We start from the raw sequence: 23,991 nt of genomic DNA, 5'->3' as shown, positions 1-23,991 counted from the left end.
CAATTCACTTGGTATCATTTCCTTTTTTACATAATATGTTCTATGAAGCTTATAACTCTAGTGGCTTATGTATGTCTTTCCTCAAAAAATTCAATAATCTAACCATTGATGTGGTCGACCATACAAGGAATTTTGTTATGTAAATGTTTGTGGTGGATGTGAGTTGGAGAAAAAATAGATAATGGTAATTCTGAGATTAATTCTCTTTCCAAATTCTTGATTTATAAGGAAACATCATGAATGTTTCAGTTAGAGATTACATGTCTTGCTATTGGTCATTTCTGTAACTCCCATCAAAAACTTACAGCTTTTTTGCTTCTGATCAAGATCAAGTAACAGGGACCAGATTTACTCTACCACCTAAAACAACCAAAAAAAATTTTAAAACAAAACATATGAAACAACTTTTTTCCCCTAAGACACTGGAAATCATGCAATGAAAGACAGTGATCCCTTAGAGATGGAAAAATGAAAAGAGCTCTATGACTACCTAACCTTATTGCCTTGAAATGATTTCTAGACTGTGATGCAGGGAGAGGGAACCCAGATGGAGTGCAGCAGATGATTCAAGTTGAGCAGGTGGGGTTGAGGACCTGGGAAGAACAAGGCAGCTAGAGTTCACAAGAGAACCTGGGGAAAACCCCCCTCAAATATTTAGCACAGTACTGCTTAGTACATGCATTTAAAGAAACTGCTGAGGCTGGAGAAAGAAAGATTTGATAGGAGTAGAGAAAAGAGTGTCTGGTACCCACACAGAGCCAGGAGTAATGCTATTTCCAAAAACCAGACTGGAAATTTCATAAATCATAGAGCACTAAATAGAGTATACAAAAGGATCTTGCCTTGGTAGTGGAGAACAATTAGTTTTAAACCAAATGGTTCCGGTCCTGCTGGAAAAAACTTTGAAAGCAAGATCCAAAAGGCTCAAAATGTTTCCAAGTAATTAAACTGCATCCCAAAACAAAGTTCAATATTTATAGGAATACAAAAATATATAGCACCCAAGAAGGTAGAATTCACAATGTCTGGCATTTAATCAAATATAACCAAACATATGAAGAAGTAAGAAAGTAAAACCCATAAAAAGGAGAAAAGTCAACATTGAATGGACTCAGTTGCTAGAACGGAGCATAGTTGCTAGAGTACACAAGGACATTAAAATAGTTACTATTAACTATATTCCTTATGTTTGAAAAGTTAAATAAAGATAACGAAAGGACCCAAAATCAAGCTTTTAGAGATAAAAACTACAATGTATGACATGACAAATACACTAGATAGGATTAACAGTAGATTACACACTGAAGAACTTGAAGATACAACAGTTGAAATCAGTAATTAGAAATAGACAATAACAATTAGTGAACTGGAAGCTGTAACAATAGAAACAATCCAAATGAAGCACAGTAAAAAAAAAAACAAAAAAACAAAAATGAAAAGAGCATCAATGAGCTATGGGACAACTCCAGCTGACTTACTACATGTGCAATAGAAGCCCCAAAAAGGAGAGGTAAAAAGAGAAAAAAAATTTTTTTGAAAAAATCAATGGCCAAGATTTCCCCAAATTTGATGAAAACTACCACTCTACAAAAAGCTCAAGAAACCCCAAGCATATAAAACATGAAGAAAGTTACATGAAGATACATCATTATTAAATTGCTCAAAATCAATGAAAACAGAAAAACTTAAAAAGTACAAGAGTAAAAAGACATGTTAAATACAGAGAAACAGAGATAAGTGCAATTTCTAGTTGGAAACAATGAAAGTAAAAATACAGTGGTGCAACAACTTCAAAAAACTGAAAGAAAAAAACTGTCAACTTAGAATTCTATTCCCAGCAAAACTATCTTCCAAAAACAGAGGTAAAATAAAGATCTCTTTAGACACACAAAGCTGAAAAACTTCATCACCAGCTGACCTACAAGAAATAATAAAGCAACTCCTTCAGGCAAGAGGAAAATAACATCAGATGGAAATCTGAATCTATATAAAAGAATACAGAATGATGAAAATAATACCTACTGGGTCAATGTATAAGGTACTTTATTATTTAGATATTTTTAAAGACAATTAACTGCTTAAACAAAACTTTATTGTATGATTTATAACTTACATATAACATGAATAAGTAAAATGTACGACAACTACTATAAGGCTACTGTATCATTCTTACACTATATGTGAAGTGGCATCATATCAATTAGACAGACTGTGATAAGTTAAAGGTGTATACTATAAATTCTAAAGCAACCAAAAAAATCCAACTAAATAAAAAGTTATAGCTAATAAGACAACTAGCTAATAAGGCTATAAAATGCAATGATAAAAAAGACTTAATCCAAAAGAAGACAGAGTACAAGATTAACGTACAAAAGCCAACTGCTTCCTTACGTACCAACAATGAACAACTGGAATTTGAAATTAGAAATAAAGCATCATTTATACTGGCACTAAAAAAAGGGAGATAACTTAGGTATAAACCTAACAAAGTATATATAAGATCTATATGAGGAAACTAAAATTCTGATGAAAAAAATCAAAGAAGATCTAAATACACAGAGAGATAGTCCATGGGGAGGAAAACACAACATTCTCAAAATGCGGATTCTTCCCAACTCAAATTATAGATTCAGTGCAATCCCAATCAAATCTGAACAAATTACTTTATGTATATGGACAAATTGATTCCAAAGTTTATAAGGAAAGGCAAAAGACCCACAGCAGCCAACACAATAATGAGGAAAAACAAAGTTGAAGGACTGAAACTACCTGACTTCAAAACTCACTATAAAAATACAGTAATCTAGAAAGTGTGGTATCAGTGGAAGATTAGATAACTAGATCAATGGAAAAGAATAAAGAGCTCCTAAATAATCACATAAATACAGTTAACTGGCTCACATAAATACAGCTAATTGAATTCTGACAAAGGAGCAAAGGCAATTCAGTGTAGAAGGATCATCTTTTCAACAAATGATGCTGGAATAACTGGACACCCACATTCAAAAAAGAGAATCTAGGCACTAGCCTTATACTCTTCACAAAAATTAACTCAAAATGGATAATAGAACTAAATATAAGATACAAAACTCAAAACTTGTAGAAGATAGCAGGGATGAGGAGCAATAGGAACTCTATTTCATTGCTTGTGGAAATGCAAAATGGTACTGCCACTTTAGAAGACAGTTTGTCAGCTTTTTACAAAGCTGTAAACATACACTATCCCATGACCTAGCCATTCTATTCCCAGGGATTTATCCATTAGAAAAGAAAGCATACCTCTACTCAATGATTTGTAGTCAAATGTTTACAGTAGCTTTATTTATAATATCCACAAACTGGAAAGAACCTAAAATGTCCATCAAGGGGTGACTTAATAAGCAAACTGTATATATGCATACAATGGAATATATATATATACACACACACAAACACTTAACAATAAAATGGAACAATGATATATCATAAATGAATCTCAAAATAATTAAGCTGAGTGAAAAAGGCCAAAAAAAGTTTATACTGTATATACTGTATACTATTTATGTAAGACGCTAGAAAATGCGAACTAATTTGTAGTGACAAAAACAGATCAGTGGTTTGCTTCAGGAGGGTAAGGTGGGGAAGGATGGGAGAGAGAGATTATAACAGCCATATGGAAACTTTTGGGGATGATGGATACGTTCATTATACTGATTGTGGTATATCTTAAAACATATCAAATTGTACTAATTACATGCTATTTATAGATGTCAATCATGACTCAGCAAAGCTATTAAAAATGTTAAGCTCCCATTTTTGGTCTTATGTTTGACTCTTTAGTCACAGTAATTCCTTTCTGTTGTGTTGTATTTTCCATAATAGTCAGTTGTTTAAAATATAAAGTACTATGTCCTCATTCATCATTAAATAAAAAATATTTAATGAAAACCTAATGTATGTAAGTCAGTGGACTGGGCACTTGAAGGGGATACAATTGGACAGTACAGGGACAGATGTCAGATTACAAGGGATAAGTGATACTGATGATGATGAAGTGAAGTGGCAAGTATAGTTAACTTTGCTGGAGTATAAAAAGGCTCCTAGAATGACTAAACAGGAAGGTAAATTTTAGGTCATGAGGAACTCTCGCCAGAAAGCTTTAAAAAATGGCACGGTTAATATGTCAGAATTTCAAGAATACAGAAGAAGCCAAACACAAGTTCTTAAAGTTCAATTCATTTATAATTTTTTTCATTTATTAAACTGCAATATATTAAACTCAATGGAAGGACCTGTTATTAGAGAAGAGTTAATTCTAATCAGTAGAATACAGGACACATATACTCTCAATATGTCTTCTTATGAAAATTATGGAAATGATATAGTCCCTGTATCATCTAATTGAAGTATTTCTCCTGAGTTTATAGACTTCAGTTGATTATTTTAAAATTTATCAACTTTGGCACTCTCCACTCAAGGGCCAGGAGTCTGGCTGTTATGCCTCAAGTGAAATAAGACTCCTGGAGAAATTCTTTTGCTACCACAACTATTTCAGTGTGGTTCAAGTGGTGAGTCCAAATGCTTGCCAAATTCCTCTGGTTTGATCCCATCTGGACTAACCCAAAATATGGCAAAATAGCACCTTCTACTTCCTGGTCATATTTGATTGTTGAATATTCCTCCAAAATCATGCCTACTTTTATCTTTAAGAAATTGCTGGCTTAAGGCTCTTAATCGAATATATAACATTCTTAATGGAATGGACATACATTCCATTCTCCATCACTGCTACACTCTCACTTTCCCCTACTGAAAAAGTGATCAAGACAAGTGTTTACAGCTTTACATATGAACTTGAAAGTGCCTTAGCAATTAAGGGTTCCGTAAGGAGGAAAGCAATATAATGCCTCTTTCTAGTTGCACTTAACTTCTGTCTAAAATCTAAGACAAACTCTTTCTCCCAGCCCTCTCTTTAGAGACACGAAATTCTTTCCATCTAGTTTCTCAAGGTCCTTCCATCCACTTCAAGCTTAAGTGCATTCCAGTCAGCCAACGACATGTATGCAGTCTGAGAGGCCCTCAACTAAAATTCCCCTGAATCACCTCTTCTGAAGCTTCCAAACTTTCTTTTGTTGCTTCCGGACTTTGCTAATTCAATCTTAGCTTTTGTTTCCTAACTCATTCCTCTTCCCACACTGCTGGGTTCAACAATGCGGTCCTACTTCCTTTTAACAGAATCATCTTGGGCCACTCTATGCTGAACATAAGATAACTTCACCCTATACTCCGAACAGGTACATATAATTTCACACTGAAGTTGTTCATTACACAGTTGAATGTTTCAGAACAACACTAAATATCTCAAGCTTCTCAAAAATATGAATATAATATTTTATATAGATTATATTTCAGATTTATATCCTAGTGTTAAGTTAAATTAAAACCAGAGGGCAAACTCAAGGACACTGCAGATGTCTCCCTAGGGTTAGTTCAATTTGTATAAAAATTTTTAGACAAGATACACTGCAGCTAAGTACAGATGAAAGTCATAAAGAAAAGGGAAATACATGATTCACTGTCATGGTATAAATAACTTTCAGGAATTCATTTCCAGACAACTCAGTCCATTCATACTTTAATGCTAAATTTAGGAGAATACTATTGAATAAGGAGGCTCAGAATAGCCAATTATAGATAACTACTTTAAATTATTATTTATACATATGATGTAACATTTTCCTATGATCTGTAGATCTTTATAATAAAAATTTGTTGAACACAATGTGTATAACAGGCACACTATACAGATTATACAATACTCACAATAACCCTAATGTATTATTATTATTCCCATATTACAGAGGAAGAAATAAGAGTCTCTAAAAGTTTAGTTGCTTGCCCAATTTACCTTGCCAGTACACGGCAGAATGAGATATTCAAACCCAAATCTGGCTCCAAAATCTCTGCCCTTTCTAGTAGGATGCACTCCCTGTCTGCTGAAGTAGTTATTACTAGCCTAGTGCTTTGGAAAATTCCTGACACATGGAGTCTGGAGTAATATAGTGGAAAAACACTTGTGATTCTAGGCTCTGGCAGGTATGTGATGTTGGCCTAATTCTGTCCCTTTTGTAGGATTTTTCTCATCTATAGAATGAAGTGTGGGTAGTTAACGTCTAAGGGCCCTTCCAGCACTAATGCTTTATCAAACTATGATTCTACGAATTATAGACAACACAAAAAATGTGACCTAGGCAGAAAGGATGAGTGACAGAAGGGTTAACTGGGCATCAGAAATTAAATAGCTAAGGAAGTTCAATATTGACAAAAACAGGCAGAAATGAAAGAAAAATGGTTTTGTAGTATTATATTCCCAACAGGAATTTTAAAAACTTTATATAGAACCTATGAAATTAAACAAGATACTATCACCAAAGAATTTTATCAGATAGACCCTCCTATTTGAACTTAACGTCAACTAATATTTAAATTCTTTGAAATAAAATACAAAATACATACAGATGTGAGAAACCATCAGGCAAACCCAAATACAGGCACACTTTTAGTTTTATTTTTTTCCACAAAGCTCTGAAAACTATGTGGGGCTTCTGTTTTGTTTTTTTTTTTTTAACATTTTTTATTGAGTTATAGTCATTTTAGAATGTTGTGTCAAATTCCAGTATAGAGCATGAGTTTTCAGTTATACATGAACATACATATATTCATTGTCACATTTTTTTTCGCTGTGAGCTACCACAAGATCTTGTATATATTTCCCTGTGCTATACAGTATAATCTTGTTTATCTATTCTGCATATGCCTGTCAGTATCTACAAATTTTGAACTCCCAGTCTGTTCCTTCCCACACCCCTCCCCCTTGGCAACCACAAGTTTGTATTCTATGTCTATGAGTCTGTTTCTGTTTTGTATTTATGTTCTTTTTTTTTAGATTCCACATATGAGCGATCTCATATGGTATTTTCCTTTCTCTTTCTGGCTTACTTCACTTAGAATGACATTCTCCAGGGACATCCATGTTGCTGCAAATGGCATTGTGTTGTCATTTTTATGGCTGAATAGTATTCCATTGTATAAACATACCACATCTTTATCCAGTCATCTGTTGATGAACATTTAGGCTGTTTCCATGTCTTGGCTATTGTAAATAGTGCTGCTATGAACATTGGGGTGCAGGTGTCTTTTTGAAGTAGGGTTCCTTCTGGATATATGCCCAGGAGGGGGCTCCTCTTAAAGACACAGAAGTGTGGGTTGATGCTGCCAGGTAGAGAGCAAGACAGTCAATGGAGTTTCCAGAAAGAGTGGCCAAGTAGCACCCAACGTGCCCCCAAAAAGCTCTGTTTATCAACAAAAGACAATGGCTGTGTGGGGTTTTCGTTTTGGTTTACTTTCAATATCCAGGCTAGCCATGTCAGTCTGTGAATAGTGGAATGATTTAAAACCTTCATAATACATAGCTTCTTATATTCAGCCAAGATTCTTCAGTTGAATTTCCTGATTCCTGTTCAGTTTTCTAAGCTGATGAGAACCAAGTGTCTCTTTGCTCAGCTGCCATCACTGAGAGCTGAGACCAGATGTATGCAGATAGGTTCCGTGAGAACATGTCACAGGCCAGAGGTGAAAGGACACCAAAACTAGCTCTCCAACAGCTGGGGCTGGATGGACAGCAGGCGGCCAAGAGCACTCCAGGCCTTGGGAGACAAAGGTTTGGGATCTTCTGTCTGAGATGAGGAGGGGTCAAATTTCTAGGCTTGTAAGCTCTGGTTATCCATCTTAAGCTCTCTCAATAGATAAATATGTTTTATGTTGGGGGGAAAAAGAAGAAGATGAGCAGCCTGGCAGAAGAACCTAAGACAAGGCAAATCTTCCACAGGATATTCGCAGACAAAAAGGCTGAGGAATGCAGAGGGGGGAACTCCCCAAAGAGGAGAGAAGAGGGGAAAAAATTAAAGCCATCAGTTCTGACATCTGCCAAGGAAGGGGAGTGGGAACACTGTTCAAACTGCCTATGAACCAGGTAAAAGTGACTGTTGGTTCCGACAGAGTCCACACCGCCCAGGCCACTCCCCAGGCCTTTGCTGAAGACTGCAGCTGCCTTCCAAAGCCCCAGAAAGCAACGGGCAGAATACAGTGACAGCTGGAAGGAAGCGGATTAGGCGAGGACTTGGCATAAAGAGCAGTGTAGCCAAAATGCACAAATATGAAGGGAGAGAGACAATTTTCTTGTGTGGCTTGTGTGTGTGGTACAGGGGGTGGGGATGAGCACCAGCCGGGGTTCTGGCCTCGACTGCCTGGAAGCTTTGGCTGTCTCCGCCTTTCTCAGGGCAGGCGGGCCAGGACATGAAGCTTTCAGCCGGCTGTTTCTATGTTCTCCTCACTGTCACCATTTTCACGTTCGGCCCCTGGCTCGTTCGCATTTTCTTCTTCTTCGGGGATTAGCATGTATGTGTGGACAAAACCGTTCATTTTGGTTATTCAAGACTGTGTATCTCCCTCCCACACCTTATTTGTCAACTAAAGGCTTCGAGAACGGGAAATCCTGACAGAGTCTAAGACAAACTATAGAATTAGATGATCTGCAAGGGGCCTTTGAAACCATCAAATCCAGCCTCATTTTACACATGGGGACATGAATAGTAGCTAAGAGAAGTAGGGTGATTTGCTGAAATCACACTAGTATTTAGAAAGTCGTAAAGTCAGGACAAAATCCAGCTCTCCCATTCCCAACTGGCCAGTGCCCTGTCCACAAAAATCAGTGTTCCTTTAGGCCTCAATCTCAGACAAAATACTCATCTCCCCTGACCATGCCCTTTTAAAATGAGGACTTGGTAAGAATTGCAATACATTTTCTTTATGTTTTCTGATAAAATTCACACATAAGTTTGTTAAGTAATTATCCAGAATGTTACGTCTCAAGAAAAAGAAACCTGGAGACTTCAATAACTAATGGCCCTCAGAGAAAAGATCAAACTAAAACCAAGTAGAATGCATGTCACTAAAAACTAGCTTTGTAAACTTTGGACTTTCACATATCATATACAATTGTCACTATTATTAAATCACGAGGAAAATGCTGCTACTCAAATACACTGTGGACTCAGTTTACCCTGCCATGTTGATTTACAAAGTAGCGGGTTAATTTCAGGCCTTGGAGAATTTTTTAAATCAAATTAAGCAGTTTTTTAAAAAATTATTGAAGTATAGTTGATTTACAATATTATACTAGTTTCAGATATACAACATGGTGATTCAATATTTCTATAGAGTGTACTCCATAAAAAGTCATTATAAAATATCGGTTATATTCCCTATGCTGTATGTACATTATGTATTTGTATCTTATTTATTTTATACCTAATAGTTTGTACCTCTAATCCCCTTTACCTATCTCGCCCCTCCCTATCAAAGCAGATATTTAAAAAAAAATAGTATTTCTAACTCAAAGAAAAAATTTAAAACTCAGAATGTCTTCACTTGAAACTAAATTTTAAAACTATGAATAAGAATGCAATGCTACTTATGATAAAAAATTGAATCTGTATTATGAAAATTTCATGATTTTTCCTTTTTTGTCAATAGAAATAATTTATGATATTGAGAAAAATCACATTCTCAGAAACAGGTAACCAACCTTTAAAGGCTTAAAAGATTCTGAAAAGGAGTTTGCGAGTATGGAGGGGTAGGTAGAAATAAGACCCCTTGGCATCCACAGGGGACTAGTTCCAGGACCTCCCACACAGACACCAAAATCTTCAGATGCTCAAGACCCTCACATAACATGGCCCAGTGCAGTCAGCCCTCCGTATCCATGGGTTCCACATTGTGGATACGCAACGCAGACTGTATTTCAGTTTACACGTAAGGTCACAACAAAGTTAATCTATCTTCTTTTCTCAAATTGTGATTTCTTCTGCTAAAAATATTTTTTTCAGTACTATGGAAACCATGTTATAGCATGGCATTAAAAAACAAAAACAAAAAATAGTTCACCTCTCTTTGCTGCATCTACTGTGAGAATGAAGGCCATTCTCAACAATCAGACTGTCGGCATTCCAGAAAACGTGGACATCACCCTGAAGGGATGCACAGTTATCGTGAACAGCCCCAGAGGAACCCTACAGAGAGACTTCAGCTCCGTCAGTGTAGATCCCAGTTTCCTTGGTAAGAAAAAGAAGCGGCTCTGGGTTGACCACTGGTAGGGAAACAGAACGGGCTGGCCACGGCTGGCACTGTCTGTGGTCGTGTACAGAACACGACAAGGGCCTCACACTGGGAGACCCTTAGAAGATGAAGTCTGTGTCTGCTCACCTCCCCATCAGCATCCTTATTCAGGAGAACAGGTCTCTTGTTGAATTCCAAAATTTTCTCAGTGAAAAAAACACCCACAGGGTATCGTAAGCCCAGAAAGATGACTTAATTCCTGAAGGAAATAACACGAAACTTGCCTCAAATTCAGCTGCTTTGACTTAGCAAATCATGATAGTTAAAAAGAATAATATCAGGAAAATTCTGGATGATACCTATGTCTTTGAGAAAGGAATTGTTCAGCTGCCTGGTAAGTAAGATCTAAAAGTTGTCCAGTTACGGAATCAAGATGCTAGATAATTTCTAAGACCTATGTGTTATATTTTAAAGATGCAATAAATGCCCTCTATTGATTTGGGGGGTTAGGGGTGGTAGAGGCTTCACTAACTAGTTAAATTAGCTGATTTCTCCTTCCTTCTATACCTTTTCATTTAACAGATACTCTAATACCCTTACCAAGTACTATTCAATTCTGGGAATAAGGAGATTAAAGACAGTACTTCTGATGTAAAGGCCCTCAAAGTTAACTGGGGGAAACCAAAATGTGAATGGAATGACCCAGAGGAGTACTTCCAGTGATAAAGGATACGTAGGAAGCACATGGGAGGGGTACTAGCCAGGGAAGGTACAGGAAGGCCAACTGAAGACGGTGACACTTGAGATGAAAGACAAGAATTAGCCTGGTTAAAAAACAAAATTAGTAAGTCATTTTCTATTATTTTTTTATGTTTTTTTATCTACTATACTTGTTTGATATGAGAATTTGATCTATGATATAAGACATTTAAAGGAAAAAAATGACATTATTATTATGTCAAAATATGATTATTTAACAAAGAGTCTTAGAACACACTAAATATCAAAAGACAAAGGCTTAAAACAAATCAAACGATAATGTTAATGTAAAACCCAAACATGAGAGAACATGGTAAATTTCAGAGTTGTCACAAGAGCTTTGTCTATGCATATTTATATAGAGCACTGTGTGCAAGGCATTTTGCTAGGTGCTGTAGTAAATGTGATAATGAATAAAGCTGGTCTCTCTCGCAGAGAATTTATCATCTCAATTTACCAACATGTTCCTTCAGAAGAGAGAAAGGTCTACAAAAAGGGTTCTCAAACCTTTTGGTCCTGGGACCTATTCATATGCTTAAAAACTATTAAGGACTCTTAGAGCTTTTATTTATGAGGGATATGTTCACCACATTAGAAATTTAAGGTGATGAATTTTTAAAGCATTTGTTTATTCATTTAAAAGTAACACTAATAAACCCATAACCTCTTAACATAAATATTTTTATTAAAATAACTATTTTCTAAAACGAAAAAGTTTAGTGAGAAGAGTGGCATTATTTTACTGTCTTGCAAATCTCTTTAATGTCTGGCTTAATAGGTCCTTATTTATCTGGCTCTTCATTACAATATTGTACATCACATGTCCTCTAGAAAAGTCCACTGTACATCTATGAAAAAATGAGGATGAAAAAGGCAAATAATTCCTTAATATTATGAAAATAGTTCAACCTCACAGACCCCCTGAAAGGATCGCTGGGGACCCTCAGGGATCTCAGACCTCAGCTGCAAGAATCACTGGTCTATACCAATAAAAGAAACATTCAAAACTGGGTAAATTAAGACTATGAATTCAAGCTTATTTTACTTGAGGTTTTAATTTAATAACAGAGTTCTTATCAAGTCCACTAATTCTAGGAGTGAACTTGTTTTCCTGTAACTGAGACAACTCAGGCTGCATGAATGAGTCCACTCTCTCTGGCATTATGAAGACTGCCTTCTCAAAGGGCTTGGGCTGCGTGGACCATGGCACAGCAATGAAGGTGACCCTGTGCCTGCTTTGCTTGGGACAGTCCAGGTTTACTCCTATTTTCCCAGAGAAGTTATTAGTAGTGCTCCTTCACTCTCAAAAGCATCCAGTTTGGATGACAAGTTATATGGTTCCCTTGACAATTCTTGGACAAGCAATGCTAGCATCCCATTTCTTCCCACTGTGTGGACAGGCTTCTAAAAGAAGCCATGCTGAGTTTGGTTTACACAGTAATATTCCTCCAACCTCTTCTCCTAAAAGAAAGCCAACCACGGGGAAATATTCCCCCTGATCTCTTGGTCTCCGAGCCATCTTTTCCTTTCTTAAGTTGACAACAACTGTTGACAGCAACCATTCTTGACAGCTCTGTGGGACAGCACATGCAGCCTGTACTCTGGCTCTGCATCTAGGTCAAATTTTGAACTGTAGGATGCCACTTTGCCCAACTGTTTCAAATTGGTTGGAATATGACCTATAGATGAAAGACTATGAATTCACCAGGTTGGGTTAACTGCTAGGCTAATGAAACACCAGGCAAAACCTAGCACATAGATTCATCCCATCACAGAAATGGAGGCAAGTCAGTAAGACAAGAGACTTCTTTGAAAAAGTATGAAATCTACCAGACCTGCCCCTGTGAGCGTGGCAGGGGGTACGAAGAGGACTGGAAAAGAAGTGTTGTAAATTCTGAATAGTGAACCTTGAAACTGATGTGAATTTGGCTTTGCATATCCAAGTGGCAGAGAAACCTCCACAGTCATCCAGCGCTTTTAGAGAGTAGGGTAAAATTATAAGAACATTTTTATGAGTTGTGGCTGGCAAGCCCTAGCCTGTTAAAACTCTTTAAAAACCAATGCCTTGGTGGAGGTAACATTTACTGTTTACTGTAGCTCTGGTTGTTAGGGGTTATTGCTAAGGTCCCATTTTTCCATGACATCAGCAGCATTCCAAGGGAAGTGTGTGTCAGTGACTTTCAGTAATGACTCCCTTTTCCAAATGTTCAAAGCTTCTGCCAAGCTGCCCTACACCTGCATACCAGCTGAGTTAGAGGAAAAGGAAAAGCAAGATGGATTAAGTGGGATTTTTGTCTGGGTTCCTTAATGAGACTAAAGGCTTTCTTCCTTCAGTGTTTGGTTTGGTGTAATAAATTGATGCCAGTGCCTTTAGGAGTGACATGACTCATTCTGAACTTTTCACAAACCAATTCAACTATCTGCCATGACCTCTCACTATCATATTCTGAACTAGCCTTTCGAGAGTTTTCCTCTGCAGGAAAAACTTTAGGGCTTACTGAGATGATCAGCACGGCAAGCCAACACTCTGGGAGGGATCCTGAGGGAGGCATCCACTGCTCCCCAAACTAGCAGAAAACAGAAGCAGTGAAGAGACATGACTGTGTAGCTGCTTTAAGGATCACCTGGCTTTCAACATTTCAGACCAGATGTGTGCTCTCAAGGCAGCAGCAGACCTCATTCCAGAGTCTGTCTTCACCAAAATGAGGATCTGGTTAACCTAATCCGAGGGTGCCTCCTGCCCACTCAAGAAACTTGTGACTGGTATGGCGGCCAATACTAATTGTGTGCTTATATAAGACAGACCGTTTTTTCCAAAAGGCTAGACACATTTTTTCGACATTAAACTCATCAGTGTTCATGACAACCCTCAGAGAGGTGGCAAAATATTAGTTCAGGTGTGAGAAACTGGGGGATGGGGTGGAGGAGAATTCAGTCCTCTGCCAAGAGCCAGGCAGCAGGAGCCCCAGCCCCACACCTTTTACCCTGATGGCACCTGGCCCTCTCCGGGCCTGCTCCAGTTCTCTGCCCGGGCTCCCCTGCTCTTCTGTCCCAGTCAAAGGGCTGTGAAAAACAAATGTTGTTGTCAATGAGGCAAAGCTTGAAGCTATCAAAGGAAAACAAGAACAACTTCATGGAAAGACATAGAAGAATGTCCTCTTGAGGACTTTGATAAGAATGATTTATGCATTCAATATCTGCTCCTATGAAAGACACAAGGTAGAAGATTCAATCTTTCTATAACTGAGTTTTCTCATCTATAAAGGCTAAATATATATGTATGTGAGTGTGTATGTATGTATGTGTTATTTAAAAATACCAGAAATGTTTTGAAATTTAATAATTAATGCCTTAAACTGCACAAAGATCTTTGAGGGAGGATCTCTGAAGTGCTAAAAAGTGCCTCTTATACAGTATATTGCCCAGTTCTAGAGGGAATTCCTTTAATTACTGGTATATTTGTTCTTAGGAAATAGGAAAAAAATCATATGCTTTCAAGTGATTTTTTAAAAATAAAAAGCCTCTATAATTAACAAAAAAGTCATCATCTCCATTTTTTCTGAAACAAGAAGGATTTTTTTTTCCCTCTAGCAGTGGGGTGGCATCCTTTACAGTTTATAGCAGCCACAGATAATATACTGACAAAAACAGCTGTGTCTCATAATTTCTCTTAGACTTCATCAAAAAGGATTCAAGCATGAAAAAATACTAAAGGACTCTTTCTCCTTCAACCATAGATTGCCTATGAAGACTGGAAAACACAAGTTTTGGATTCAATTCCTGAATTAAACTATAACAGTCTATGTATTTTCACATTGGTTCTTGACTCTCAGTTTCCTTGAATAATTTTTAAAGGGGAAATATTACAACTATGGCTTGTTAGCAAGAGATTAGAAAACAAGTCTTTCAATGAACTTTCCAGTACACAGAATTAACAGTTATCCTTGAGACTAAATTCCATAAATTATTTTCATAAATAAATAAATATATAAATTAGGAAGGGGGAGCTGATAGAGGGGAGGGTATATCTAAAATACTTGAATTCTAAGAAAAGAGGATTGAAAACAAAAGTTCCTTTTCTTCTTGAAGATAAAGATTTAATGAGTTACTAATCCCCTCAGTAAAGTTCCTTTGGTAATTGGCCTATTCTAAGCCACACTAATTTTGCTAGGAGCCTTTGCTGCTAAAAGATGTTGTTTTATTATGTTAAACTACACACAAAAGCAATGTAACAAAACGGCAAAATATGTTTCTGATTTTGTTGTGGTACCAACCTATACTTACCCAGCAATTCCAGCTGCCAAGCGTCTTTTATCTAACACAGACTGCGTCCTTCACCACCCACCCTTCACCACATGAAGTAACAACGTCATTAAGAGTGGAAAACTGTGGGACTAAAAACCCGAGCCCTGGAAAAACATACTAGATGGGAATCTGCCTCTAGCTCTGCAGATTTTCAAACTTGTCCTGGCCTCTCGGATCTGGAAGCTAGACGTTTGTGCCCAGAATAAGGCTGGATGAGGAAGGCAGTCTCAAATCACACCCTGAGGGCTAGGAACAGAACACTGCTCTACACAGTCCTCTAAAGAGGTTCCAGGGCTTGTGCGACAGAGGATCCTTTCTCATTGGCCCCTGGTGATGTCATGCCCTGTCTCCAGGGCCCAGGAAATGCACCATGACTAATGGAGTGCCTCATTTGTGAATACACATTCCATCTCGGAGGAGCAGCAACAGGCAGAGTTTCAAAGCAATGAAGAAGTTCCAGTTAGAGAATGCCAGTCAGCCGTGCACAGAGGGCCTTCAGTTGTCCTGAAATAGACTGCCCTTATTCACCTCCTCGGAAAACCCTGCAGTGACTGCCTATATGCCTGTGGCCTGTGCAGGACAGTAACCCGAAAACTGCTCTGTTTTGTCTTTTAAGGTACCTTCTTTAAGGAAAGAAAAATAGTCACTGTAATAGGGCAAACATTCTTCCAGATTTCTAATGCATTAAGGCAGGGGACGGCAAACGTCCTCTGCAAAGAACAAGATAATACAAATGGCCATGTGGTCTCTAATGAAACACTCATTTCTGCCCCTGTAGTGCAAAAAGAGCCATAGACAATTCCTAAATGAGTAAGTGTGGCTGGGTTGCAATAACACTTGATTTACAAAAACAGGCAACCGGCTGCATTGGCCCACTGGCCTTAGTTTGCCAATCTCTGTATTAAAGAGTGGACCACTCCTTCCTCTCCCACATACCTGGGCCAGAGTACTCTCCAATAAGGGTGCAGTTATAGGAAAAGATGTGAAGGAGTTTCCACAATATACCTGTGATAGCTACCCCATCTAGGATCTAGGGGTAGTTTACAGAGAGGCAATCTAGCCCATGGTTTCAGAACGCAGGCTCTGGAGTTAAATGACTAGGTTACAAATTCTGACTTTGTCACTTCTGAATTTAAGGCCTTGGACACATTACTTTATTCCTCTTAGCCTTGGTTTCTTCATCTAAAAAATTAGGTTCCAAATTGTAGATTGAATATGAAACTTCAATGACATAACATATGAACAGAGCTTAGCAAGGTACCCAGGATACTGGAGTGCTCAATAACTACCTGCCATTATTGCTAGATTTTTTTAAGTGATCATAATTACTAACCCTGATTGTAGCAGGCCAAAGTGAAGAGGCAGATTATCACAAATGCTAGTACACTGTGAACTTCCTTCCAATTCTGCTAATACCTATTAATATTATCAGCATCATTAGTAGCTGCACAGAATTCACATGGAATGCACCGTAATTGAACAAAATTCCAATTGTTCAACATTCATTTACTGTGCTTTTGCCATTATAAACAATAGTATGATAAACAGTCATAAACACACAACTTTGAACACTTGTTGGAATTGTGTTTCATGGGGCAAAAAGATGTGTACATTTTAAAGAACCTGAAATTTCTCTGCAAATTGGCTCTCCAAAAAGGTTATATCAATTCCCATTTCTACTAGCACCCAAAGACAGGATCTGTTTCCTAACATTTTGACAATATTATAACTACTTTGTTTCAACACTGGAAAATCTAAGACCCAGAGAGGTTAAATGACTTGCTCAATTTTAATGAAAAATGCTTGTTTCCTTTGGCCTACAACTTTATAAAACACTTCATAATTATTCAGATAATAGCCAATCTTTCCAGAACCCATGAGATTAATTATTAATAATAATAATCCCATTTTATCATTGAGAATGCTGAAGCCCAGAAGTTTACATAAGATAGCCAAAGTTCTCCAGATAAAGCAAAGGATATTGAAGAACATGATCAAGCTAGAAATAAACTTCATCGGGCCATGCAAGGCTAATCATAATGGCTCAGGAAAACCTTAATTTTAAAACGGCAGAGAAATAAACTGCCTTCTGGGGAACTAATTTAATTTTTCTTTCTTTTGGCAAATAGCTAATCCAGAGACCTTTTTTGTTTGTTTGTTTGCTGTGAAACTAAATAAACCTATAAATCAAATGGCCTTTTCCCAGAGGAAAAACTTAAAACTCCTAAGCTTCTGACAAAGTCAAGATCTAGAAATTTGTTAAGACTTAACTACATTCATTCTACCTATTATATAGCTTTTTTTTTCCTTCTTAACACTTACTACAGTTTGAAATAGATTACTTACTTGTTTTGTAACAACTAAGTTCCATGGTGGCAGGAACTGATTTGCTAGTCTTAGTCCTGTTTAATATTTTTTCAGTAGTTAGAATAATACCTGGAACATAGCAAGTGATTTATAAAGAATTACTGAATGGATGGATCCTCCCAGATGCCATCTATGTATTTCCCTGGCTGTACAACCTTCAAAGCAAGCAGGCATTATACATTAATACAAAACTACGAAAACAAAAAACAAACAAAAGCCAAAAACCAAAACAAAACCAAAAACCCCAGCTTCCTAATGGAGAATAGCAGCCTGTCTCTCACTAGCACAGTTCCTAGCCAACCATATTCCAACCCAACTTCCATTATTAGTCGCACCATGCCACATGCTGGCATATCATGCTCCCCCACCTAACCTCTTCACCTAGGAGATGCCGCCACTGTTAGCCCTTGTAAGTGCCTGCACTGGTTTTATTTATTTGGTTTGTGTGTCTCCAAAAGAGCCTCCCTGGTGGACAGTAATTAGACTGAAACTCTAAAAGCAAATGCACCACTTGTTCACTATTTTATTTAAAGATATAGTTGTTTATTAAACATGGTAGTTGACTACCCAATATCCATTCCATCCCAAATGACTGATCTAGTCCCATGTGGTCCACTATAGTATCCCCTAGCAATATGTGGTTAAATTTAAACTAATTTTTAAAATTCACTTCCTCAGTTGCACTAGCCATATTTTAAGTGCTCACTAACTGCCATGTGTGGTTGGTGACTACTATATTGGATACCACAAATATAGAAGATTTCCATCACTGCAGAAAGTTCCACTGGACAGTGTGAAGTCTAGCCAAACATGGCAATCTCCCTCTCTGCCTGAAACTGATTTTTAAAATGGGCATGTAATAGAATTCTTGTCAATGAAACACATGAGGAAGTCTGTCAAGTGGCTTTTGGGGAAGGTTTCCTTACTCTTAAAAAAGTTGTACAAGAGGTCTCTCTGCTGTCTTTGGATAATGCTGGTTTAGAATGTGTTGGAAATACCACAGCCATCTTGTGAACATGAGGGGGGGCCAGGCTAAGAGCAGAGCCTATCCACTAAAGATGGAAGAGTAGAGTAATGGATGGAATATGAGTTCTTAGTGAAATCACTGAGCTGTTGAATTGTCACCAACTCTGTCACCCCATTATATGAGATAACAAGATGATAAATTTCCTTTTGTTAAACCATCTGATGTTGAAGTTTTGTAACTTATAGCCAAATGCAACCTAATAATAGAGTTTCATTTATATTTTTATATTACTTTCTAATAAAAAAGTTCTAATCAGTCAATGTACTGCTACAAATCTACACAAGGACTCTCTACTTTGATGTCGATCCCAAAGTTTGGCTAGAACAATCCTAAAGAATATCGTCTCTCCCAGATATGAGCATCCTAGTTTTTTTCTCCCTGTTATTAATTTCTATTTACCCTATCACTGTTTCATCTGAGAAATTTAAGTTTAAAATACAGTATGAAAAGATGTTTTGCATCTGCAAAAAAGGTTTCAATAGTGAACGATCTCTTTTGGATGAATGCAATAAGAATTCAAGTATAGGATTGGAAATTTCATAGTTCTCAAAACTGGAAGGATTCTCAAAGATCACTTGGTTCAGTCCCTTCATTTACAACTGAAAAAACTGAGGTCCATAGAAATAAAATAACTGTGGTAAACAGAATAATGGTCCTGCAGACATATTCATGCCCTAATACCCAGAACCTATGAATATGTCACTCTCCATGGCAAAAGGGATTTTGCATTATGTGTTTAAATTAAGGATTTTGAGAAAAGTATCTTGAATTATTTGAGTGGACCCCATGTAGTTACAAAGGAACTTACTAGAAGGAGGCAAGAGGGTAAAAGACACAAAAAGATTTAACAACGGAACCACATATTGGAGTAATGCACTCTGAAAATGGAAAAAGAGGCCAGGAACAAAGGAATGCAGGTGGTGTCCAGAAACTGGAAAAGGCAAAGAAATGGATTCTCTCCTGAAGCTTCCAGAAGGAATGCAGCCCTGCCAGCATCTTGACCTGAAACTTCTCACCTCCAGAACTGTAAGAGAATAAATTTGTGTTGTTTTATGCCACTAGGTTTGTGGTAATTTGATACCGTAGCAATAGGAAACTAACATAGTAAGTAGTCTTTCTCAAAGTTGCCCAGCCTGCACTGGTAATGTCAGAACCCACATCTTCTGATTCTAGGTCCAGCTTTCCTTCTACCCAAAACTTTTATATATTATTTCCTTTTCCATACTGTTTTCTCAAACATCTCAGTTCAATGCTTTTATTGTATTATATGGAAAAATACCTGATTAAGCACAGTATGGGACCATTCTGCAATGGTTAAGAACACAGCCTCTGGGGGCGGGGTACAGCTCAGTGGTAGAGTGTGTGCCTAGTGAGCATCAGGTCCTGGGTTCAATCCCTAGCACCGCCATTAAAATAAGCAAATAAATACATAAACCCTAATTACCCCCCCTCCAAAAAAAGTATACAGTGCTGTATGTCTTTTATATCTCAATAAAAATGGAAGGAAAAAATTAAGAGGACAGCCTCCAGAGCCAGATGGACTGGTTTTCAGTCCTAGCTCTGCTGCTTATTCACTGTATGATTTGGGGACGTTTAAGCATAATATTAGCCCTTCTGTGCCTCAGTCTCATCATCTATAAAATGAGGCTAATAATATCATCTATCCTATAGGCTTGGGAACTTAATCGCTAATTTAATTTAAATAAAAGTTAACATTTGTAATGAGCATAAACCATGCCCAGTATAGAGTAAGCAATATGTGTTGGTTACAAAAAAATTTTAAAATACAGCTGGTCTACCTGCAATCTGTCATATGTGAACCTGCTCACAACAAACAAAATATTAAAGAATATTAGGTAACAAAGACTTTAACTCAGAATTAAATTTTCAACTCAGTATGTTTCTTAACTAATTTTGATTTTTAACTAACACATTTCAGAACTCATTTTGGAATTTCCTCTATGTTTAGGCCAAGTTACATTTAAGCCAGACTACAAAGAGGAGTCATTTGTAGTTTACAGCCAGTTTACAGACAGGAAATGTATCTCATTTGTACAATAAAATAAATATGGAATCACAGTTATTATAAATGATACAAGACCAAGATTTTTAGAACCATGGCCTATACAAACGGTATTTGATTAACTGATTCATTCAGATGGCTCGGCTTCATTTTATAGAATATGGTGGATGGGAGCCTATGAGAGCTCATATTTAGAATCCTCAATCACTCTCAAGGTAACTTAAGGCTCTGCCAAAATTTTCCTCAATTGGCAAGAAAGTAACTAAATATGAGGATTATCCTCCTCATAACATATTTTCATGTGTATGCTTGTAACTATTACTTGCTTGGCTTGGTTTTCATTTTAATGGAATGCAGCCACTCCCAAAGCATTAAAACCATTCACTGAGATTTGGACACACTGTACTTTGGATGAGTGAGAAAGATTTTGTAACAAGAAATGGGAAATAAGGATGTTTAACTGAATCAATGAAACATTGTCAAGCAATGCAAGGCTATAATAATAATAAAAAAAATAAGAACGAAATGTAAGCACCATGAGGGCAGCACCTGTCTATCCTGCTGCCCATTATAACCCTGAACCTAGCACCATCCTGACACGCTGGTAGGTGTGGCAGTATTTCAGAATGAACAAATAGACGGCCCAAAGGAAAAGGCAAAGGCCAAATGTGTATACACAAAGCAACATGGAATGTGGCTGCACTGACTGCTGTGCTGGGGATTGTGTGGAGAGGAAACTGTTAGTAATGTGAGGTGTCTTTATTCGCAAAGTCAGTGGTACAAGTAGATTCTTTCCAGTCTGTAATAAAATCTTGCTGAAACTCAAAATGAAACTACCTTCTTAAAAGAGCTGAATTTTCTTTTTCTTCATTAATTAAGATATCACTAAAAAAAATACGCGTTAGTATAGAGTCAAACACAGGCATTCCACATTTGAACACTGTAAACTAAATGATTTTATTCATTTTAAATTTAACCATGTCTCAGTTGAAAAAGGAGAAGGTGAAGCGGGTAATTTGATAATTTAAAATTCTGTCAGTCAATCACAAATATGCAAAATCTATTCACTCATTACTTAAAATAGAATTAACCATCTTCATCAAAATGTAAAACCTGTACTCTGCAAAAGACCATGTCAAGAGGATGAAAAAATAATTTACAGCCTGGGAGACAATATCTGTAAACCACATATTCAATAAAGAACTTGTCTCTAGACTATGAAGATAACTCTCAGAATTCAATATTTAAAAAACAAACAATTCAGTTAGAAAATGAGCAAAGAGATATGCACAGACATTCCAGCAAAGAAGACACGTAGATGGCAAGTATGCACGTGAGAAGATGTTCAATATCATTAGCCATCAGAAAAATGTAAATCAAAACCACAAGGAAAACTCACTACCTACCTATCAAAATGGCTAAAATAAACATCTGTGATAAGACCAACTGCTGAGGAGGACATGAAGAAACTAGGAGACACACACACTGCCAGTGGGAATGCAAAATGGAATAGCCACTGGAAATAGTTTGACGGTACCTTTTAAAGCTAAAAATAGATTTATTATATAACGTGGGATTACACTCTTAGCCACATATCCTAGAGAAATGCAAACTTAATTTCATTTGGAAACATACAGGAATGTTCCCAGTGGCTTTATTCATATTAGCCCCAAACTGGAAACTATCCAAATATCTTTAAAAGGGTGAATAGTTAGACAAACTATGGCACATCCATACCACAGAATAATACTCAGCAATAAAAAGGAATGAATTGTACATCCACGCAACAACTTGGATGAACCTTAACAAAATCATGCTGAGTGGAAAAAGTCAACCTCAAAAGGACACATACAGCATGATTCCATTTATCTAACACTTCTGAAATAACAATTATTCATGTGGAGAACAGATTAGTGGTTGCCAGAGGTTAAGGAATGGGGGATGGTGTGGGTGTGCCTACAGAGAGCTTTATGGTAAGGGTACAGCTAAGTATTTTGATGGTGGCTGTAGTTACACAAAGCTACACATGTGATATAACTGCAGAATTATATATACACATATACACACACACGAGTACATACATAAGTGGTGAAAACTAAGTTCTATTATGGATTGTACCAATGCAAGTCTCCTGATTTTGATACTGTTAACATTTTGGATTGTTAATACTAGGGAAGGCTGGGTGAAGGACACAAGAGACTTCCCTGGACATTTCTTTGCACCTTCCTGTGAATCTCTAATTATTTCAAAATAAAAAGTTTTTTAAAAATCATCTTAAATCATTCAGATTCAAGAGTGTTCTATCCCTTTGAAGGTAATTTATGTGTATGTGATTTGAAGTCCCTAAGTTTTTTTTTTTTAAATGTATACATGACTTCACTGGACATCCATCTTTGAACAATAAAATTTTTTCTTCCACTCTCCAACTCAAAAAAATAGTTGGGTAAATACTTCCTGGTTTCCAACCAGAATAACCCTTGAGTTGAAATACACAGGAAAAAAAAATTTCAGATACAACCCCAAACTAATATGTATCTGCCTATTTAGAAGGCAGCTGGAAGCTTTGCATCTCCATGTTGGAAAGAACTTAGGGGTCTTCCAGTTCAAATTTCCACTAACATAAGATCCTTTATATAATATCTGACTGATCCAACTTTTGTTTGAAACAGACAATGACAGAGCAATGGACACTTGCTGTTTTATCTGCCCACCACATTCCCTTTTGACAAAAGCATCCCTTTTTCTTCTGTGAATTGCTTTACTCAACTATGGTTCTACCAAGAGCCAAGCTTCTCCCATACTCCAGTTCAATCCAGAGAAAAGTACCAGAACTGAACTGAGTGCCCTGCCCCTTAACCTTAGCTGATTTGCCCAGTTGGACATCTGCCCAAGCTGGACCAGATCCTTTATGCAAGATTTTTCTCACTAAATATGCTAGAAAAAGAGTTTCTCTGCAGTGTTGTAAGATGTGAAACTCAAGCCCTCTTAGAAACCATGTTTCACACAATGTACATGTGAGAGAGTCTGCAGAGAAAGAAAATGAAGCCAATACTCACAGAGAAAGCAGAGATGGGAGAAACAGAAACAGGGCCAGCTGCGTTTGAGTCCTTGGTTCTAGCTATTTCTGAGACCCAGTGGGATGTCTGCCCTTCCCACAGTTTGGCTAGTGAATCCTTCCCTTGTTCACATGAGATATTCCTAGAATTTTTCTAATAATTTTCGCTTTTTACCAAGCCAGTACAAGTCAAATTTCTGCCACACGCAACCAAGAGAATCCTAATAAAAATGAGAGGTCCATAACCTCTCGGTGCAGCCTGTTAACACCTCCAGCTGTTGGAATGTTCTTCCTCAAGTT

The 23,991-nt window shown here is 37.2% G+C and overlaps 1 protein-coding gene and 1 pseudogene across 12 annotated transcripts in view; one reads left to right on the top strand and one right to left on the bottom strand.

The window, feature by feature from the left end:
- The window catches only part of RAD51B (RAD51 paralog B), a 582,927-nt gene that overhangs the window by 345,955 nt on the left and 212,981 nt on the right, over positions 1-23,991 (bottom strand). The window lies entirely within an intron of this gene.
- LOC116280988 (large ribosomal subunit protein uL6 pseudogene) lies at positions 10,011-10,557 on the top strand (annotated as a pseudogene).

The sequence above is a fragment of the Vicugna pacos genome, chromosome 6, assembly GCF_048564905.1.
Source record: "Vicugna pacos chromosome 6, VicPac4, whole genome shotgun sequence".
Classification (NCBI taxonomy): domain Eukaryota; kingdom Metazoa; phylum Chordata; class Mammalia; order Artiodactyla; family Camelidae; genus Vicugna; species Vicugna pacos.
Note: the sequence above shows the minus strand (reverse complement) of the source record. Positions and strands in the feature narration are given on the sequence as shown.